The sequence below is a fragment of the Ceratotherium simum genome, chromosome 12 (assembly GCF_057802395.1).
Source record: "Ceratotherium simum simum isolate JZ-2026a chromosome 12, ASM5780239v1, whole genome shotgun sequence".
Lineage (NCBI taxonomy): Eukaryota > Metazoa > Chordata > Mammalia > Perissodactyla > Rhinocerotidae > Ceratotherium > Ceratotherium simum.
The window spans coordinates 62,279,828-62,302,436 of NC_141911.1; positions in this window are offsets into that span (position 1 = coordinate 62,279,828).

Here is a 22,609-nt window from a genome sequence, read left to right on the forward strand (position 1 = left end):
AAAGACGATTTTATAACCAATCTTCTCTTTCCTTATGGGAATTAAGAATAAGAAATATGACTTGAGTCTTTATGGGTAGGTAGAGAAGACAACCATGCCATTAGTTTAACCTTATTTTATTCTTCTACGAAAAAGTCTTTTCCATATAAATACAGTAAAACAAATAATAAAGAGAAATGATTATATTTAAATAAGCTCTAATAAGTCTGTGCCCCGAGTTTCACCCATTCTGAAATTCAGACATCATCTCCACATTAAAGCTGTCTTTCTTTCTTTCTTTTCTCTGAAATATTACAGGGCTATGTCTTTTCTTTCTTTATATCATGCACAAAGTTTATGATGGTTGATCACATGGTAGGTAGGTCCTTAATAATTATTTGATGGCGTATCTTATACCTTTCTGGGATGGGGCACCTGTATTTATCCAGACATGCAGTCTTAAGGAGCAATGACATTTCTTTTACTTGTGAATCCCATGTGCATTTAATGAATGAAATATTTATTTAAATCTTTCTAGACCTTGTAGAATGTTCCAGAATATTCTCTTAGAGTGTATAAAAGAAAACCTGCATTTTTGGCAAATTCTGCTTTTTGGGGGGTTGGGGCAGGTGAAACCTATAAATCCACTTAGTCCCTTAACATCTTTATTCTAACTTAGTTATATTTTTGTCTTTTTGAATTATAGGTATCCAAAAATAATAAATAATGCAGAATCTTGTATCATGCAAATCAGAAGCAATGTTTATTTTTAATTATTAAATTATTTTACAAAAAATGTATATATACTAAAAATTTAACTAAAACATGAAAACTAAAAAATTCTGTTACGCTAATCCAGATGGATTACTTACATTTGTAGCAAGCACTGAAACTATTTTTAGAATTTATTTTTAAAGTTTTTAAATAGACATTAAATTTTAGAGTAGTTTTAGGTTCACAGCAAAATTGAGTAGGAGGTACAGATATTTTCTATTATCCTTTGCCCCTACATACACACAGCCTCCTCCACTATCAAAATCTCACACCAGAATGGTACATTTGTTATAATCAAAGAAGTACATTGACGCCTCATTATCACTCAAAGTCTACAGTTTACATTGGAGTTTGCTCTTGGTGTTGTACATTCTATGGATTTTGACAAATGTATAATGACATGTGTCCATCATTATAGTGTCATACAGAGTAATTTCATTGCCCTAAAAACCATCTGTGCTCCACCTATTCATTCCTCCCTCTTCTCTAACCCCTGGCAACCACTGGTCCTTTTACTGTCTCTATAGTTTTGTCTTTTCCAGAATGTCACATAATTGGAGTTGTATGGTGTGTAGCCTTTTCAGATGGGCTTGTTTCACTTAGTAATATATGCATTTAAGCTTCCTCCATGTCTTTTCATGGTTTGATACCTCGTTTCGTTTTAGTGCTGAATAAAATTCCATTGACTGGATGAACCACAGTATATCCATTCACCTACTGGGGGACGTCTTGTTTGCTTCCAAGTTTTGGCAATTATATGTAAAGCTGCTGTAAACATGTCTGTACAGGTTTTCAACTACTCTGGGTAAATATCAGGTAGCACAATTGCTGGATCATATGATATGAGTATGTTTAGCTTTGTAAAAAACCACAAAACTGTCTTCCAAAGCGGCTGTACCATTCTGCATTCCTACCAGCAATGAATGAGAGTTCCTGTTGCTCCACATCCCCATCAGCATTTGATGCTGTCAGTGTTCGGATTTTGGCCATTCTAATAGTCGTGTAGTGCTATATCATTGTTTTAATTTGCAATTCCCTAATGACATATAATGTTAAACATCTATTCATATGCTTTTTTGCCACCAGTGTATCTTCTTTGGTGAGGTGTCCATTCAAGTCTTTGGGCCAGTTTTTAATTTGGTCGTTTTTCTTATTGGTGAATTTTCAGTTCTTTGTATATTTTGAATAACCATTCTTTGTTGGATATATCTTATTCAAATATTTTCTCCTAGTCTGTGTCTTCTCTTCTCCTATTGTCTATTTCTTCTTATGTGAGTATTGACAGATTGTTTCTTTCAAGGAATTGGTCCTTTTTATCTACATTATAAAATTTTTGATCCAGAGTTGTTCATAATATGCCTTTATTATCCTTTTTAGTGTCCATGGGAGCTTTAGTGATATTTACTTTATTTCATTTCTGATATTTGTAATTTATATCTTCTCTCTTCATAGGTAGCCTGGCTAGAGGCTTATCAGTTTTATTGATCTTTTCAAAGAACTAGCTCTTGTTTTTGTTGATTGTATCTATTGATTTCCTGTTTTTTATTTCATTGATTTCTGTTCTAATTTTTTGATTTCTTTTCTTTTGCTTACTTTGGATTTAATTGGCTCTTCTGTTTTTAGTTTCCTAAAGTGAAAGATTAGATTCCTGATTTTAAATCTTTTTTCCTAATATATACATTCAATGCTTTAAATTTCCCTCTAAGCCCTGATTTCTCTGCATCTCACAAATTTTGATAAATTGTATTTTCATTTAGTTCAGAATATTTTAATTTCTCTTGAGATTTCTTCTTTGACTCATGTGTTATTTAAAAATGTGTTGTTCTACCTCCAAATATTTTGGGATTTTCTAGCTATCTTTCTGTTATTGATTTCTAGTTTAATTCCATTGCAGTCTGAGCACAGACATTGTATGATTTCTTTTAAATTTGTTAAGGTGTGTTTTATGGCCCAGAATGTGGTATATTTCATGTGAGCTTGAGAAGAATGTGTATTCTGCTGTTTTTGGATGAAATAGTGAATAGATATCAATTATATTCAGTTGATTGATGGTGCTGTTCAGTTTATGTCCTTACTGATTTTCTGCCTGTTGGATTTATCCATTTCTGATCAAGAGGTGTTGAATTCTCCAACTATGGTAGTGGACTTATCTATTTCTCCTTGCAGTTTATCAGTTTTCACCTCACATATTTTGACACTCTTGTTAGGTGCAAACACATTAATAATTGTTATGTCTTCTTGGAGAATTGACTCCTTTATCATTATGTAATGCCCTTGTTTATCCCTGACAACTTTCCTTGCATTGAAGTCTGTTCTATCTGAAATTAAGATAGCTACTCTTGCTTTCTTTTGATTACTACTAGCATGGTATATCTTTCTTCATTGGTTTACTCTTAATCTTTATGTATCTTCATGTTTAAAGTGGGTTTCTTGTAGAGAATATATGTTTGGGTCTTGTTTTTTGTTCCACTATGGCAATCTCTGTCTTTTAATTGGTATATTTAGACCATTGATGTTTAAAATGAATATTGATGTAGTTGGAGTAACATCTACCATATTTGTTACTGCTTTCTATTCATTGCCCTCGTTCCTATTTTTGTTTTTCACTCTTTTTCTGCCATTCATGGTTTTAATTGAGAATTTTATATGATCTTATTTTCTCTCCTTTCGTAGCATATCAGTTATACTTACAAAATTTTTTTTACTGGTTGCCCTAGAATTTGCAATATACATTTACAACTAATCCAAGTCCACTTTCAAATAACACTATACCACCTCACAGAGTAGTATGAGTGCCTTATAATGAAATAATTCAAATTCCTCCCTCCTGTCCCTTATATTATTGCTGTCACTCATTTCACATATACTTAAGAATATATATATGCATCTATAATTGAATACAGTGTTCTATTATTATGAACAAATGTTAGATCAATTAAGAGCAAGAAAAATAAAAGTTTTAATTTTATCTTCACTTATTCCTTCTCCAGTGCTCTTTCTTCTTTCTTTATGTAGATCCAAGTTTCTGTACAAAGAACTTCTTTTAACATTTCTTGCTAGGCAGGTCTACTGGCAACAAATTCCCTCAATTTTTGTTTGTCTGAGAAAGTCTATTTCTCCTTCACTTTTGAAAGATAATTTTGTAGGGTACAGAATTCTAGGTTAGTGTTTTGTTTCTATTTTAATGTTTTAAATATTTCACTCCACTCTCCTGTCTTGCATGGTTTGTCAGAAGAAGTCCGATGTAATCGTTATCTTTGCTCCTCTACAGATAAGATGTTTTTTTCCTCTGGCTTCTTTCAAGATTTTTTCTTTATCTTCGATTTTCTGCAGTTTGATTATGATACGCCTAGGTGTAGGTTTTTATTTTTTGTTTTTGTTTCTTTTGCATTTATCCTGCTTGGTGTTCTCTGAGATTCCTGGGTCTGTGATTTGGTGTTTAATTTTGGAAACTTCTTAGTGATGATTGCTTCAAATATTTCTTCTGTTCTTTTCTTTCTTCTTCTCCTCCTGGAATTTCCATTAGATATATGGTACACTTTTGTAGTTGTCCCACAGTTCTGTTCTGCTTTTTTTGTCTTTGTTCTCTTTGCTTTTCTCTTTTGTAAGTTTCTGTTGACATATCCTCAAGCTCAGAGATTCTTTCCTCAGCTGTGTCCAGTCTACTAACGAGCCCCTCAAAGGTATTCTTCAATTTTATTAGTGTTTTTGATCTCTAGCATTTTAAAAAATTATTTCTTAGAATTTCTATCTCTCTGCTTTCATGATCCATCTTTTCTTGAATGCTATCTATTTTATCCATTGGAGACCTTAGCATATCATCATAGTTGCTTTAAATTCCTTGTATGATAATTCCAACATCCACGCCAGATGTGAGTCTGGTTCTGATGCTTGCTCTGTCTCTTTAAACTGTGTTTTTTGCCTTTTAGGATGCCTTGTAAGTTTTTCTTGATAGCCAGATGTGGTATGCTGGGTAAAAGGAGCCCAACACTGGTTCCTGTGGAGGTTTCTACTCCAGCAAGTTTTGCCTGTCTGTTTTTCCAATTTTGGGGGCAGTAGTTTGCCCAGTGACATCACTTTCTGAAAGATCCAAGAAGATTTGTTAATTTTTTCGATTTGTTCAGCTTTTTACTTGTTAGGAGTGATGACTTCTGAGCTCCTTACGTGCTGAACTGGAAACTGGAAGTTCAAACCTTTTACTGAAATATTTCAAATAAAAATAGTTGACATGTTTTATAAAACAACTAATTTCTGGTAGGCAACATCTTTAATTTCCAAAGTTAGGTTTAAAACAAGTAGTTCTTAATGTTGGTTGTTTGAATTTAAAAACAAACAACAAACTCTTTCCCACACCCCTAGAGGTTTGGTTGTCTTTTTAAAAATTTGGAACAAAAAAGTTTTCTTTTTTTGTTTTGGAAAAAAAATAATCCCTTGACACAACCTCTCAACAGAGTAAGTGACAAGATTTATCTTTCTAGATACGTGATAAAACATAATGTAATTTGTAATTATAAAAATGTAACTTTATTGCTCCAAGTATATAGCAAACCCTATTTTGTTAATGCCTCTTGATTATTTACATTCTTTATAGGCTTTTTATAGAAAACAGTCATTTTCCACATTGATCTAACTCTTTTTATATGACTTGTTTACTTCACTTTTCTCTGTAGCCCAGCACTAGTAACAAGTAGCAAACATTGAAGAAATAAACCTTATGATTTTAAAATAATTTTATTTTGCATAATATCTGTCGGTCCCTCTTTGGGCAAAAAATAGGTCATTTCATGAAGTCTTTGTATTTCAGTAATATTTGGACATATAATTTGCATTGTCTTAAATCATAGTTGGTTGGCCATTTTTTCAGAATATAAAAGAGGGCAAGATCAAGAATCATTGCATCCGCTTAAATTTTCTGTGGTTGAAAAATTTTTATCAGTAATATTTTCTGTTGATTGTTTCAAGATGCCTGTTACAAGAGCTCTAAGAAATTCAGTATTTCCTGAATGAGGCAAGTTCTTAGGATGAAGGATTTTTTAAAAATGAGAAAAAGAAATCTTTAATAATTTTACTTATTTATTTTTCCCCCAAAGCCCCAGAGGATAGTTGTATGTCACAGCTGCACATCCTTCTAGTTGCTGTATGTGGGATGTGGCCTCAGCATGGCCGGAGAAGTGGTGAGTTGGTGCGCGCCCGGAATCCGAACCCGGGCTGCCAGTAGCAGAGCGCGCGCACTTAACTGCTAAGCCACGGGGCCGGCCCAAGAAATCTTTAAATAGTGGTCAGTGATATGCTTTTGCAAGCTCCATTTCCTCTCCCCAAAAAGCATATGAAATATGATTTTCCGTTTGTAGGAAAAAAACAGTCCTGTGATGTCATAGTTCACTACAATATTCACTGTCTCATATTAAAGATCTTTCTGATAAATATTGTTAGGGAAAACTTTTCTTCTCTTTGGGAACTGGCATATTTTATCATTTTTGAATATAAGATTTATCTTCCTAGCTTCCCCTCGGACTCACACTTTTTTTTTTTGGCCTCGATTACCAGGAAGTTAAAAGTGAAATTTGAAGATCAACTACTGTGGTAGGCAGAACAGTCATCCCCTAAACAGGTCTATGTCCTGATCACTGAAGCCTGTGAATACATTAAGTTATCTGGCTAAGGGAAATTAAGGCTACAGATGGAATTAAGTTTGCAGATCAGCTGATTTTAAGATAGTGAGATTATCCTGGATTTTCTAGATGGGCCCAATGTAATCACAAGGGTATTTAAAAGTGAAAGAGGGAATAGGAAGAAAGAACCAGAAACATGACAGCATGAGAAGGACTTGGCTTGACGTTGCTGGCTTGAAGATGGAGGAAGGGGACCATGAACCAAGGAAAGCAAGTGACCTCTAGGAGGTAGATAACCGAAGAAACAGATTCTCCCTCAGAACCTGCAGAAATAATGGACTCTGCCCAAAGCTTGATCTTAGCCCAATGAGATCTGTGTCAAACTTTGGATCTATAGAACTGTACAGTAATAAATTTGTGTTATTTCAAGTTGGTAATTTGCCACAGCAGCCATAGTAAATTAATCTAACTACAGAAAATATTTTCACATTTTCTCTTACCACATTCACATTTTTCTTTCTCTTTGATCCAGATTTTACTTTTCTAACCCTCTTTGTGTATGTCTCTTATTTTAACTGACTTAAATCCTTCCTGAAAAAAAGATAATGCTCGTAAATAAATGAAGTGAACAGTGCAGCATTCTATCCTTAGATTCATGACTGTAAGATCATGTTGTGTAAAAATATAAAACGTACTAAAGAAAACAGTTTTAAAATGCTGCTTAATAAATCAAGAGTCTTATTTAAGATCACTGAGAGATTTTAAAGTAAGAAAAATGCCATTGTGTTTGTTTTGTTAATCAAAGATGTCTTTGAAAACTTGAGTCAAGCTCTTCTCTGAAAAAGGTGAAGAAAATGACTTGGTGAAGAGATAAATGGGGTCTTCTAAATGACGTTCTCTGGAGAAGTTGCTCTACCTGGGCAAAACTCTTACAGGAACTGACAACTGAGATGTAGATGAAATGAGAGGTGAGGTGACCATTTGATTTATCACGCACACTGACACCTTTGAGAGTGAAAGAGGGCACTGTTAATAATTAAGCCAGGTAACAGGCATACCTGGGATGATCTGGGCAAACTGGGACCTATGATCCACCCAGATGAGGAGACTAATCTTACTGGAGGAAAGTGGTATATGTCTCACCCAGAGTGTGCACCTAATGAACATTAGGGATTAGACTTAGTGCTTAAAAGTACAAGCTCTAGAGCCAGAGAATCTGGATTTACTACCTACCATCATCAGTCTCCCTTCTGTAAAATTCGAACAATAGTTGTTACCTCACAGTGTTGTTATGAGGATTGAATGACGTAATGTGCATGGGGTTTTTACACAGTTTTTACACCTGGCTTAAAGCAAGTGCTCAAGAAGTATTATTTTCCCCCTTTCACTGTTACAAATAATAGTAGCATTATTTGTCAAATGTGGTAAAGTAATACAATAAAATAAAAGTTTAAGTAGAAATGCTAAAGTTAATTGGTGGTGGGTTTTGGGTAGTGGCAGTATGTATTTGATCTGTTACAGGAGTCTAAATTTAAAAATATGTTGCTGGGTAGTTGAGATACAGATCAAATAAGACAAGATATCTCCTTTTAGGAAATGTAATTCCTTCATCTTTCACTCATTGAGAGTCTAACACATGCTAGGTACTGTGCTAACCATGGAGCACACTTAGACGGATAAGATGTGGTATATCTTAGTTGAAATTCTCTTGGTATAAAATTTCTATATTTCAGACTTTCTATTGGAGGGATCAGCAATGTGAATGTTACAAAAAGGCAAGACCCCTCTGTGCTGTAAGCTCTGTGAGGACAGTTCCCATGTCTATTTTGCACACTGCCCTATGTGCAGAGTAGAGTGTGGTGTGTGGCTCACAGTAGTTGCTCGATAATTAAGTGGTTGAATAAATAAAAAAGATCTTAATTTCAATATTAAAATCTTATAATCACACTGCAAGGAAAACTTTTTTCTCTACTACTCACATCCTTCTGACATCAAATGTGTGGTTTTCTACACCAAGCAATTTCTGACACTAACTACCTGGAGTTGGTGCAGATCCCACAGGTTTAGGGCTCACTCTTACAAGACTACTCCCACCCCAGATGTCAATCCTAAGTAGTGGGTCCCCAGGTTACCCACACTTCTGTCCAACTTGGCTACAAATCAGGGGTTCCCATAACCTCTTCCTCAGGTTCGATAATTTGCTATAACGGCTCACAGAACTCAGGGAAACACTCTTGTTTACTAGTTTATTACTAAAGATAAAATAAAAGATAACAGATGAACAGCCAGATGAAGAGGTACATAGGGCAAGGTCTGGAAGGGTCCTGGGTACAGGAGCTTCTGTCCCTGTGGAATTGGAGTGCGCTACCCTCCAGACACGTGGGTGTGTTCACCAAACTGCAAGCTCTCTGAACCTCATAAATGAGGGATTTTTACGGAGGCTTCATCATGTAGGCGTGATTGATTATTAACTCAATCTCCAGCCTCTGTCCTCTCCCCAGAGGATGGGGGCAGGGGCTGAGAATTTCAAGCTTCTAGCCATGGCTTGGTCGTTCTGGTGCCAGCCCCCATTCTCACGCTATCCAGAGGCCTCAGTCGCTAGTCATATTAGCAAACAAAAAGACACATCACTCTAGAGATTCCAAGGGTCTTAGAAGCTCTTTTGTCAGGAACCAACGTCAAAAGTCCAAATATTAGGATAAAAGATGTTCTTAGTACTCCTATCACTCGCAAGGATTTTAGTATCTCTGTGTCAGAAACTGGAGGAAGAGACCAATATATGTATTTCTTATTATTTCACACACAGCTTTTTATTTAAGTAGCGTAATCAATAGTCTATTGTTAACATCCCGTATAAGAGACACTGAGAGATGGCAAGCGTTTTACACAAGTTGATTTAAGAGGAAATATTATAAATACTATTACTAAAATGCTTTTATTTTAATGGGGAAATCATTCCAGTAAAACAATTTATATATTCTGCCCACAAATATTAGTGAAAACATAATATTGATTCCTTGTGAATATTATTTATACTCCTTATAAAGTAGCATATGATTAAGGACTTGAAAATATTGCAAAAAGAGATTTCAATGTCCATTTAAGGATGCAGGACTTCAGTCTCAGACTTGAGTTTATATTTAAGTCACATCACAGAGATATTTAGAGTTATGGTAACTAATGAAGGGCTAATTCATTTTATAATGTTTTAATCTTTACCATCAAGATTAAATATAGGCTGGTAACAACCTTATTTCTTATTTTTAAAGAGCAGTAAAAAATGATATAATTCAATTTCTTCACTATTTTTACTAGAATGTTTTTTTCCTTGTCTGATATTACTTCAGGATAATATGTTTTCTGAGGTTTTGGTTATATTACAAAATTCTTAATAATCATAAAGGACTTAAAGGAGAGTAATGAGATGAAGTCAGAGAGGTGAGGACTAGAACATTAGAGATTTACGGGAAATTTTAAGAAGTCTGGCTTTTATTCTGAAAGCAATGGAAAGTCATTGGAGAGTTTGAGCAAAAGAGTGACAGAATCTTAAGTTTTTAAAAAATTACTTTGCTTGCTGTGTTGAGAACAGATTATAGGAGTGTAAGGTATAAAATAGAATCAATGGTTATGGCTTAGAGTGGGATAGAAATGGTAGAGACGATAAGAAGTGATCTTAATTTTAGATGTATTTTCAAGGTAAACCTTACATTTTTAGGGAAAGATTACCTGTGAGGTATGAGAGAAGAGTCAGGGATGATTCCAAGGTGTTTGGACTAAGCAACTGGATAGATAAAGTTGCCATTTACTAACAAAGGCAGTGTTTTCAGGATTGTGGGGATATCAGAAGTTTAAGGTGTCTAGAAGACATCCAAGTAGAGATGGAGATAGATGTATGAGTTTGGAGTTTAGGAGATATATCAGAATTAACGTATAAGTTTGTGAGTCATCAAGATATAGATGTATTTAAAGCCATGATACTGAATGAGGTCACCATGGGAGCTGTAAATGCAAGTACAGAAGAGAGGTGATTATGAGAAAGGGGTTTAGCATTCAGAGAAGATTTTTATTTTTAGTTTGCATTATGATTAGCATGATCCAGTAGAGAGGGAAAAAATTCATGATGCAATAGTGACAATTGCTGGAATAACATGCAAGAGTGGGATCCAGTTCTCAAAGAGAAATCTTGTCATTATACAAGATCAAGATATTTTAGTTGTTATTTATCAAAACTAACAGCTGGTATTTCACGTCCTTTTAAATTTTAGCCGTTCTGGTAGTATATAGTGACATCTAATTTTGCTTTCAATTTGCATTTCTCTGATGTTTAATGAGGTTGAGCACTTTTTTATATGTTACTTGTCCATTTGGATTTTCTTTTCTGTAATGAATCCATTCATAAGAACTTGAAGGCAAATGAATAGAGGGGAAAAAACCAGAGCATCAGGGCTTGTAGGACAACATCAGAGGATCAACATATGTGTAATTGGAGTTCTAGAAGGAGAAGAAGGAGAGGTGAGAGAGAACCAGGCCATTTGATCACATAATGCATGAACTTTCCAAAATTTTTGAAAGATATCTTCTCACATATCCAAGAAACTTAGTGAAACTTAAGCAGGATAAATACAAATTTAACCACACTTAGAGATATCATTGTCAAACGTGAAGATGAAAGATAAAAAGAAAATAGAGAAGAGAAAATATGAGATGCAGCTAGAGAAAAAAGGCATTCCCTTCAGTGGAAAAGCAATGTACTTACTTCTCACCAGAAACAGTGGAGTTGTAATATACATTGCATACCAGAGGGACTATTTCCTGAGGTTCCGGAAGAGTCCTCTATTCATAATCAAATATGACAATAGAATTTTGACCAACAATTTCTGTGGCAACTAGTTTAAGAAGCCATCCACAACTTTTGCAACAGTCAGCCCAGAACAATCAGGACTTGCTCAATAACTGCCAGCTTCCCTATTTTGCCCCCTTTTCCAACTCAAGATCAACCAGAGGGCCAAATATGCTCCCTAACCAATCACAAAGGATGCCGCCCTTTGAGCCATCCTACCTCCATCTTTCCTGTGCCAACAGCCTTCAATCAAAGTAGAACTGAAGCCTTGCTTTTTGTTCACTATAAAGCTTTCCAACTTCCCTGCCTGCCTTTGAGTTTGTGCCAAACGCAAGTTTTATTAGTTTTCTCTTGCTGCTGTAACAAATTACCACAAATCTAGTGACTTAAAACAACACAAGTTTATTACTTTGCAGTTCTGGTAGTCAGAAGCCCAAAATGGTTCTTACGGGACTAAAATCAAGGTGCCAGGTCCTTCTAGAGGTTCTAGGGGAGAATCCATTCCTTCTCTTTACCTGCTTCTGCAGACTGTCCACATTCCTTGACTCACGGCTGCATTGCTCTGACCTCTGCTTTTGTTGTCACATCTTTTCTGACTCTGACTCTCTTGCCTCTTTCTTTTAAGGACGCTTGTATTATTGAGAGTAATTTTCTCATCTCAAAATCCTTAAGTTAATCATATCTTTAAAGTCTCTTTTTCCGTATAGGCAACATAGTCACAGTTTCCAAAGATTAAGACATGGACATCTGTGATGGTTAATTTTATGTGTGAACTTGCCTGGGCCATGGGGTTCCCAGACATGTGGTCAAACATTATTTTGGGTGTGTCTATGAGGGTGAGATTTTAGATGAGATTAACATTTGAATCAGCAGATTGAGTGACACAGATTACCCTCCCTAATGTGGGTGGCCTTCATCCAATCAATTGAAAATATGAATAGAACAAAAAGGCTGAGTAAGAGAGAATTTCTCTGGCCTGATTCCCGGTAGTGGCTGACTCCCTTGCTGTAACAAGCTCTGAAGGCAGCCTCTGATTGTTCTTATTTGATAGTCTTTATTTATTTCCACACTGCAAATGGAATTTCTACATCATGTTGAGTGTCCAATACAAAGGGTGTTGAAAGAGCTATAGCAGCATCAAAAGTATTGCTTTTTACAGATTAAGGCAGAAAATATAGAAAGTACAGTAGATCAACTTGCTAATGTCTCTCTGAGCAGCTGTATCAACACACTTCAAGGGGCAGGACTGCCCAGTTAGCCCTGAATGTTCCACAGGAGTCAAGGAGCACACAAAAGGGGAACTGATTCTGATCTCTGGAAAGACAAAAACTATTGCCAGAACCCAAGAATTTCTGACCAAAACATGAGCCGCACACACAGATGAGTTTCCTTTGTTTCTTTGACATAATAAGTTGTCATCAAATTATTTATATAGTTTAAATATCCAATTCTACTGGTCAAAGTCTGGTGTCAGACATATATATATGTATATACGTATATACACCCACATGCACATATATAAGGTATACATATATAGTATATAAAGTATCAATTGTATATATGTATGTATATATTTATATATCTATACACACACAGTGAATTATTGTTATTCATGCTAGTTGTGTTCTATAAAATTGTCACAGATACTGAATTAGCCCACATGAAACCATTGTTTCTAGGGGAAATAGAGGGTTAGGTTCCTGTGAGCCTCTGGTCAAAATATTTTCAACAACCAAACAATAAATAATCTTATTTTTATGTGTATTTCTGTTTACAGACACCTTATTTAATATATATTTCTTACAAATAATTAATTGCCTGTTTTTGGAATGATTTACATCCAGGGGCTTTGGAGGCCATTTGTGTTCCACAGGTTCATTTGCCAAAGTTCTTGTAAAATAAGCCAGTCTCTTCAGCATAGAAAATCTACTCTCCCACATAACCCTTTTCCTGCATATCACTTAGCACATATATAAAAAATTCTTATGCAGCCTCCTGATCTGCAGAACCTGCTTTGCCTGCAAGTTGAACATTTTTCACACCACGTCACCTTTTGGAATGTGTGAGACAGCCAGCCCTAGCTGAGAAGGGTGTAACATTTTCTCGGGTGCATGACAGTAATTTTCTTTGTCTTTGACAATATTGTCCACTATGCTTTTTTTTTTTTTAATTCAGTCATCATCTCAAGAACCCACAAATTTAGCTGCTTTTCCATAGCTTCATCACACACTATAGATGTTACTTTAGCACTTTCTGGAGGATCTTACATACAAATGGGCAAATTTCCTCTTCCTTTTTCTGAATGTTCTGTATTGTTGGTTCATTAACATTCAATTCATGTTAACCACTGTAATTCACGCCCCAATGAAGCTTATCCAACATGCATATTTTCTCTGTCAGGCACATCACAGCCTTCTTGCACTTAGGAACACTAGACAGCACTTCAGCACTATGCTGGGGGCTTGTTGTAAACAGAAAATTCACCGACAAAAAGTAAAAACATGGCACTAAATAGAAAAAGACACTTGTTTACACATATGAGATCTGAAACAGGGTGACAGAGTGTCACCTTGTTTGATCTCAGCTGGGAACACACAGGTCAGGTGAGTCACATTTTTTGTAGCTCCACACATGTCTATGCAAGTGCTGGGAGTATTGATTTTGGGGTTATAGATAAATTTTAGGGAGTAGACAAATTTGCAAATACAGAATCCACAAATAATGAGAATCAGCTGTGTGTCTGGGTGCGTATGTGTATTTCTAAATTACTCTTGAAATTTGTATGTAAATGTATTTATGTCATTGAGGTCAAATCATGTGATTATTTCTGAATTTCTAAAAAAAAAGATCTCTACCTCTCCATCTCAGTAGTAAGCAAGATAGAAAAAAAGCCCTGATTTTAGGGAGCTTGTATTTGGGGGCATGTTAAGGATTGGCATATTATGTGGAACTTATTAAGCCTGAATATGAGGATATTAATTTTAATTGTAACAGTTCCTGAAATATTTTGTATTTCATTTTTCTTACCTTTCTAAATTTCAATATATACTTTCTTACTCTGCCTCAGTAAAGCCTGCATCTCGCAACTGACTACACCAAGTTTGAAGATCTAATCAATGTTGGACCCACCGATGGCAGAGAATAGGTCCCTCAGGACTGATATGCTGCTGAGGAGTGGCATGCTACTTCCTTCCCTCCCCACCCTTAAGCTTGTCTTTAATCTCATGCAGAGTCGACTGCTGCCAAGATGGTTTATAAGAACTGACACTAGGCACTGCTTGCTATTGTCGTGGGAAGAGGGGGAATCTCCCTCTGCCCTCTTCCTTAAGGTTCTTCTGGCTGGCCAAATAATTAACAAGACAGGTTAACAGGAGAAAATAATACCAAGTTTAATAACATGTATATGTGGGAGAAAGCAGGGACACTGCGTTTCTCAACACAACAGCAGAAATTCTCGTCTTAAATACCATGTTCAACCAAAGACAAGGAGGATGTTGGGGGTGGGGGTGTCAGTTACAGGAGATTATCACTAAAGCACTGTAAACAAGAGTAAGGTTTATTATGCAGTTTTAAGACCTCACCTTCCACATTGATAAGTTTCTAGAAATGAGGTCATCTCCCCTCTTCCCAATACAGAGAGGGAGATACCTTTACAAGTGGAGACTTCCCTTGTAAATGATTCTCTGGCAACTCCTCGCAGGGCCATCCAGAGAATGTGGCCAGAGAGACAGAACTTCTGATAAGATGGGCTTGTTGGTGCCTTTTCTATTGTAACCTCTATCCTACATTATCTTTTTAGCCGTCATGATAATAACTCCTTCCTGAAACAGATCTTTTGTTTTAAATTCTTTAGGCAGTTTGGGAGGGGAAACTCAAATATTTTTCCTGAGTTCTCTGAGTCCTTATTGTCTTCAGCTCGAAATAATCCGCGTACCAGAGTGGTGCCTCCTGGGGTAGCTTGCCCTGAGCACCATCACTATCTTAAAAAAATTAACAAACTTACACTGAGAGAAGTTCTATTATCGCTTAGGCTGGCAGTCAGCTTACCTGTGTCAGCCACTGTTCTGAGGTGTGATTTGCTGTTTTTATTATTAGTCATCACGTCTGTTAATTTTTTCTCAGACCAAACACAAAGATTAGAATTGTGCATGGAAGTTTGTAGGTTTTTAATTTTCTTCTCTTTTATGGGCACAATCTGTACATGGTGTGCAGGGATGGAAAAAGCAAAACAAAACAAAACAACTCCCAGGGTCAACCAAGTATTTCTAGTCAAATGTTTGGAACTGGGGAAAGGATATCTTTTACACTGTGTAAAGCAAATTTAATGGGAGAGAGCATGCATACACTATTGGGTCTTCAATGAAATATTCATATGCTGAGTGAAGCCAACCCCATTGAAATGTTTTCTACTTCCATCTGGTCTTTGAATGAAACCTAATTCTGATATTTAACAGAAACCAAGGCTGTGTTGTACCATGGCAATATTTCAGATTTCAATTTTATGGTTTCATTTAGATACCAAAAAGAGTTGTTGGAACTTCAGATAGTCAGCAATTGGATAATACTGGAAACATGAGTATTTTCTGCTGAAATGCCTCAGATGTCACCCAATCCTATGTCACCCTTTTATTCTGCTTAATTTATCTATAATCATGCTGTGTTCAAAAAGAAGAGTATTTTCTAGTAAACACATTTTATTCTTAAAATAAATCCCTATACAGGTTATTGTTTCAGTATATAATTTTTTCAAATTAATATTGATGCATCTTGACAAAATGCTGGATATCTATGTCAGTTATAATCTGTTCTAAGTAGATGCCAGATTGCTTTGATTTGGAGCGGTAGTGAATCAGAATAATGGTCCTATATTTTTCCAGATGAATTTTACAGTCTCATAAATTATTAATATTTTTATTGCCCCCAAATAAAAACTAAACAAATCTTAACTTCACCAGCCAGGAAATCAGCATAATGTCATAGTATCTTGTTATTAAACTTTTTATTTAAAGTGTCAGCAATAATATGATAATTTTCATATCTATTACACTTTAGGATTTCAAAATTCTTTCATATGTATGATTCACCATATTGTAGCTTTCAGAAAAAATAAACTATGAAAAGTTTATTCAAAATAAAAGTGCAGTCAATCAATCATGTAGATAGCATAGCATAATCAAAGAGAAACATTAGGTTCCAATTACAAAGGACTTGGGACTCTTGGGCAATTTCTTCCATTTCAGTATACGCTGGTGCCCTTTCCTACAGAAAGGAGTTTTGTTTTTCCCTCAACGTCTAATGCACATGGACACCATGAATCCCAGTTAAAACACTCATGCAGAATGTTTATGTTTCCTTTTATGAAACATACAACACACGCATTTTCATTCTGGTCATGGCCAAGTACTTTGACTGGTATGTCCTCACCTTCACCTGCGGGTAACTAGAAACATGTCTAATTTACAGCAACAGCTCAAATCTTGTCTAGCTGAGTTCTCCTCACCTATTTAATTGGCAGCAACTCTAGACTTTTCTCAGGATCTCCTCCTACAATATTTTTAAGAATTCCCATGCACATTTACATTTTCCCCAGATGGCTGTTAGGCACTTGGTAAAGGTAAGGTCATTTTCTCTTTCAAGCCCCACTCTGTGGTCTCATATACCTTTAGAGTTGCTGTTGCAGCTCTATACACTCTCAGTATCTATGTCATTTGCCCTCCCCACCCTGCTTTCGCTGGTGCCTGCTCCTGGGCCCTCTTCATTCTTAAGCCAACAAGGAAATCCCCTCCACTCCTTATCTCAGAGGGTTTTCCCACTGCAGAGTTGTGTTAGTAGTGCATAAATGCTTCTATCTGAGGGTAAGTGCACAAATGGAGGCCCAGACACCATTGTCTAAATATTTTTTTTTTAATAATTTTATTTATTTATTTTTCCCCCAAAGCACCAGTAGATAGTTGTATGTCATAGCTGCACATCCTTCTAGTTGCTGTATGTGGGACGCGGCCTCAGTGTGGCTGGACAAGCGGTGCGTCGTTGCGCGCCCGGGATCCGAACCCAGGGCGCCAGTATCAGAGCGTGCGCACTTAACCACTAAGCCATCCCGGCCTATTGTCTAAATATTAATAGCTGCAAACTCAGACTTAAATATATTCTATCCTTCTCCTCAACAAATATGCCTTCTAACAAACAAACAGCACGTGATGCAAACACTGCACTGTGATCTGCAGCCTCTGTGTGCAGTGTTGGAAAGTGCTTGCTGATTTCAGAACTGTAAGAGGGAACTCAAAGAGAAACAGGGGCACAGAGCCCTGGCACTACCAGGAATTACGCTTCACCATCCAAGAATCTATTGCAGTTGTGATAATCTTTTTATCTTCACAAGATAATTGTTTTTGCTTTTGCCTTAAGCACTTCTGTTGCTCAAAATCCTCCCTACACTCTGAATTGTTGTCTGTCCCTGATATTGGCAACAATACAAATATGCTAAGCTTTTGGGTGTAGTTACCTTTTTGTGAGGACACAGCACAAGAGATGTGGGGTAGTGATTCCCTGAGGCATGAGTGTAGTAACTCCTAAAATGGATATTTAGGATTAAGTTGTGCTGTGCCAGCACTGAGCACGACGACCCGAGTGACCCAGGCATCCATAGTCCTATAATGATTTCTGTTGTGTGAAGGGTTGATAAGGGACAGGTCCCAGGGCTGAGGTCCTTCTTGCAGCACTGTCCTCCTGCCCTTGTTCCTTCCATCACGGCCCTCTCCCCTAGCTGAGGATGCTGAGCACAGCCTAGTGTGACACTGGACGTTTAACTGGTGTTCCCATTGGTATCAAGGGCTTCATGCTCAGTCAGGTCTTCTCTCTCCCTCTTCATCCTTAGGGGGCTTCATATCCTGCTGTTTTCTTTTATTCCAGTCTTCCGTGGAGCACCTCCTCCCCAGAGTTATTCACCTGGAGCTGTGTCTAAGTTAATTTGTTTCCCACTGACTTTATAAACACCATACAGACTAGGAGGCGTGCCTCAATTTTGTTTTAAATCTCCCTGAATATTTCATGACTTGCAGACATTTCTCAAACATTTTCAGCCGTTTGTGGTTGATCTGCCTGGGGAGAACACTTTTAGTGGGTTGTTTGCCTAACTCCTCTAGCCATCCTAAATGTTTTTGTTCTCTGAACCTGAAAAAATTGTCGCATATTGCATGTGAATTTCCCTCAAATAGTGTAAAAATAATGTACTCTAAAATAAAATCACATACAGTCTTCAGTTCCTGAACTCCATGTTACTCTCTTCTCAATCTCGTCAGCTCTCCATAGGTACCTATTCTGATACTGCGATACCAGTAGTGTAAGGAACGCTCCATTGCTATTAAACATTTGGAGAAAACTTTTGGGTACAGTTTGTCTCAGGTCCATGACCTTAATGTTAGTGTGCTGTGTTTGGCCTCAGACTCACTGCAGCTCAATTGGTAACATTTTTGGATGAAAATTGCTTAAATTTTAGGACCTTGATTTTTCTTCAACCACCTATCTGTATACATTGCTGAAAATAGAAATGCATGTAATACAAGGGAGAGAAAAAACGATATTGACTATGTTAAAAGTTAAAAGGAGAACTGATTAAACAATTTTATCATGAGATTTTTTTTGTTTTAAATGACATCAAGTTAGAAAACATTATGTAGGAATGAACCTATAGAAACACATCTTTATGAAACTATTCATAGTGTCGGGGGAAGAGGGAGAATCTCCCTTTGCCCTTTTCCTTAAGGTTCTTCTGGCTGGCCAAATAATTAACAAGACGGGTTAGCAGGAGAAAATAATACCAAGTTTAATAACATGTATATATGGGAGTAAGCAGGAACACTGCGTTTCTCAACACAATAGCAGAAATTCTTGTCTTAAATACCATGTCCAACCAAAGACAAGGAGGATGTTGGGGGTGGGGGTGTCAGTTACAGGAGATCTAAAGCACTGTAAACAAGAGTAAGGTTTATTATGCAGTTTTAAGGCCTCACCTTCCACATTGATAAGTCTCTAGAAATGAGGTCATCCCCCCTCTTCCCAATACAGAGAGGGAGACACCTTTACAAATGGAGACTTCCCTTGTAAATGATTGTCTGGTAACTCCTCGTAGGGCCATCCAGAGAACGTGGCCAGAGAGACAGAACTTCTGATAAGAGGGGCTTGTTGGTGCCTTTTCTATTGTAACCTCTATCCTACATTATCTTTTTAGCCGTCATGATAATAACTCCTTCCTGAAACAGATCTTTTGTTTTAAATACTTTAGGCAGTTTGGGAGGGGAAACTCAAATATTTTTCCTGAGTTCTCTGAGTCCTTATTGTCTTCAGCTCGAAATAATCCGCGTACCAGAGTGGTGCCTCCTGGGGTAGCTTGCCCTGAGCACCATCAATAGAAAAGTGATTACTGAAGGGTTAAGTGATAATTGCTACCTTAAAAGTCAAAGTAATCTGCTATGTCTTAGAAATAGTAAGTACATTGTCATCATTTGCATTAGTCATTCAGTTTCTTGACCTCTGCCCACATTACAGAGGAGGTTTCTAAGAATGGGGGTGATGATTCAGAAGAGTAAAACAAAAGGTATTTTTCACTCCTTTGACAGTTTTGAGGGCGTGGACAATGACAGCTGACCCCTCTCTGTTTCTATATTTTATTTATAATAATCAGCAGGATGCTATGACTTTCCACTCAGTACTATCTGAGCAAATAAGAAACATCTGATAAAGACATAACAGACATTCTCAAGCAATTGTATCTTTATAAAATAAATGATACAACTCTGTGTGTCAGGTGAGGATGGGAGTGATATTTGGCTGTTAACAGGACATTTTTTATATTTCTCTTGCTAGACAAGTCTTCCATGTGTGGACCAGGTAATGGGAATGAACATCTTTTCACAGGCTGATCATCATCTTCTCCCTTTGGATGAAAATAAGTTTGCACAATATGATTACAATTATATTGAGTGACTTTCAGCTAAAAAAATTGCAACTATAGACACCATGTTTTGAAAATTCGAAAGTTTCCTTGTAAAACTTTGCTTTAGGTTAAATCTTGATTGACAGGGTTTTATTTACTAAGTTTATTATTACTTCTTAGCACAAAATCTTTCCAGTTAGTCAAAATATAGAGGTGTATTCCAAATAAAAACCTGGAAACTTTTTTATTTAAAACATTTAGAAATATGCTACTTAAAATTATACTTTCCATAGTATTGAAATCTAGAATATAATTCTGATACTTAGCATTTAAAAATTTTTGATGATTTTTTGATTGCCATACAATAAGCTGCACATAAAATGTACAATTTTAAATATTTTGAAATGTGTGTATATCATAGTAAAGAAATGAATGTAGCATCATCCCCAAAAGTTTTCTCCTACCCATTTGTAATCCCTCCCTCTTATCTCAGCCCTTCCTAGGCATCCACTGACGTGCTTTCTGTCACTATAATTTAACTAACATATTCTAGAAATTTATATAAATAATTATACAACATATACGCTTTTTTGTCTAGCTGCTTTCGTTCAGCATGATTATTCTGAGATTCTTCCATGCTGTTGGAAATATGTCTTTTTATTACTGTACTGAGTCGTATTGTATTGTGTAAAAATACAATAATTTTTATCCATTCACCCTCTTCATGGACATTTGGGTTGCTTCCAGTTTTTGACCATTACTAATAAAATTTTAAACATGAAACTTTAAACAGAAATATATCAGCAATAACGTTAAAGCAAAATGGAATGACTATTCCAATTGAAAGATAAAAATTATCAGATAATATTAAAGAAATAGCTATGATTACTTACAAAAGGCACATCTTAAATATAAGAGTACATAAAAGTTGACATATATTTTCATTTCTCTTGAGGAGATACCTAATTTACCTAATGGGTAAAGATGTTGAGCATCTTTTCATGTGCTTATTTGTTATTTGTATATCATTTTTGGTGAAATATCTTTCCAAATATTTTGCCAACTTTTTTATTGGGTTGTTTGTTTTCTTATTGTGGAGTCTTTGAGAGTTCATTATATATTGTCAGTACAAGTCCTTTATTAGATACGTGATTTGCAAATATTTTCTCCAGTCTGTAGTTTGTCCTTTCATTCTCTTAAGAGTATCTTTTATAGGGGAGCAAAATTTGCTATCCCAAAATGTGTCTCTTTGGCTTGATTATTTTTAGGAACAAAAGACTCAGGAAGAAACTTTGACCATCCCCCAACTGCCTAAAGGAATTTAAGATAGAAGGCCTATTCCAGGAAGGAGCTATCACTGTAGATAATTATGGTATGCTATGAACCAGGTGCAGTAGACAGGGAGGAACCTAGCACGGCCCATTTGATCCAAGTCCTCCCCCTGTCCCACTGTCTCTGCAAGGCATGGAAAATATTTGTTTACCAAGCGTTTGCTTTTCTATCTTCGTGAATTGCCTTCCTCCCCTTTGAAGTCTCCAACCACTACCCCCAACATCCTCCTTTGTCTTTGGCTGAAGATGGTATTTAAGGTGCTGGCTCCAGCCATTTTGGGGAGTTATTCAGTTTTCCTCAGTTGCTCCCATGTATACATATTATGAAACTTTGTTTGATTTTCTTGTGTTATTCTATCTCATGTCAACTTAATTCTTAGACTAGCCAGAAGAACCTAGAAGGGTAGAGGAAAATTTCTTCCTCCTCTATACTTTCAAAGAACAGAAGTTCTGGATTTTGATGAAGTATATGATTTTTTAAATGAATTATACTTTTGCTTTTCTTCTGGAAGTTTAGGTTTTTAGGTTGTACATATAGGTCCATGATCCACTTTGAGTTCATTTTTGTACATGTTGTGAGGTATGGATTAAAGTTTATTTTATGGTTTTGCATATTTTATATTTTTGCATATGGATTAAATTTTATTTTATGTTTTGCCCATGGATATGGGTTTTTTTCAGCACTATTTGTTGAAAATACTATCCTTTCTCCATTCAATGGCCTCTGCCAAAAATCAATTATTAATGTTATTAATAATTGATGGAATCTCTTTCCAGTTCAGTTGGTCTCTTCGTTTATCTTAATACTACTGTCTTGATTACTGAAGCTTTGTAGTGCATCTCAAAGTAAGGTAGCATGGATCGTCTAAATTTTCTGTTCTTTTTCAATGTTGTTTTGGCTGTTCTTGGTTCTTTGCATTTCAATATAAATTTTAAAATCAGCTTGTCATTCCTACAAAAAAAGCCTGCAGAGATTATGACTGGGATTGCTTTGAATCAATAGTTCACTTTTGAGGAGAATAACATCTTAACAAAATTGAGTCTTTTGATCCACGGACACAGTATATCTTTCAATTTATTTTAATCTTCTTTAATTTTTCTCAGCAAAGTTTTGTAGTTTTCGGTGCACAAATCTTACACA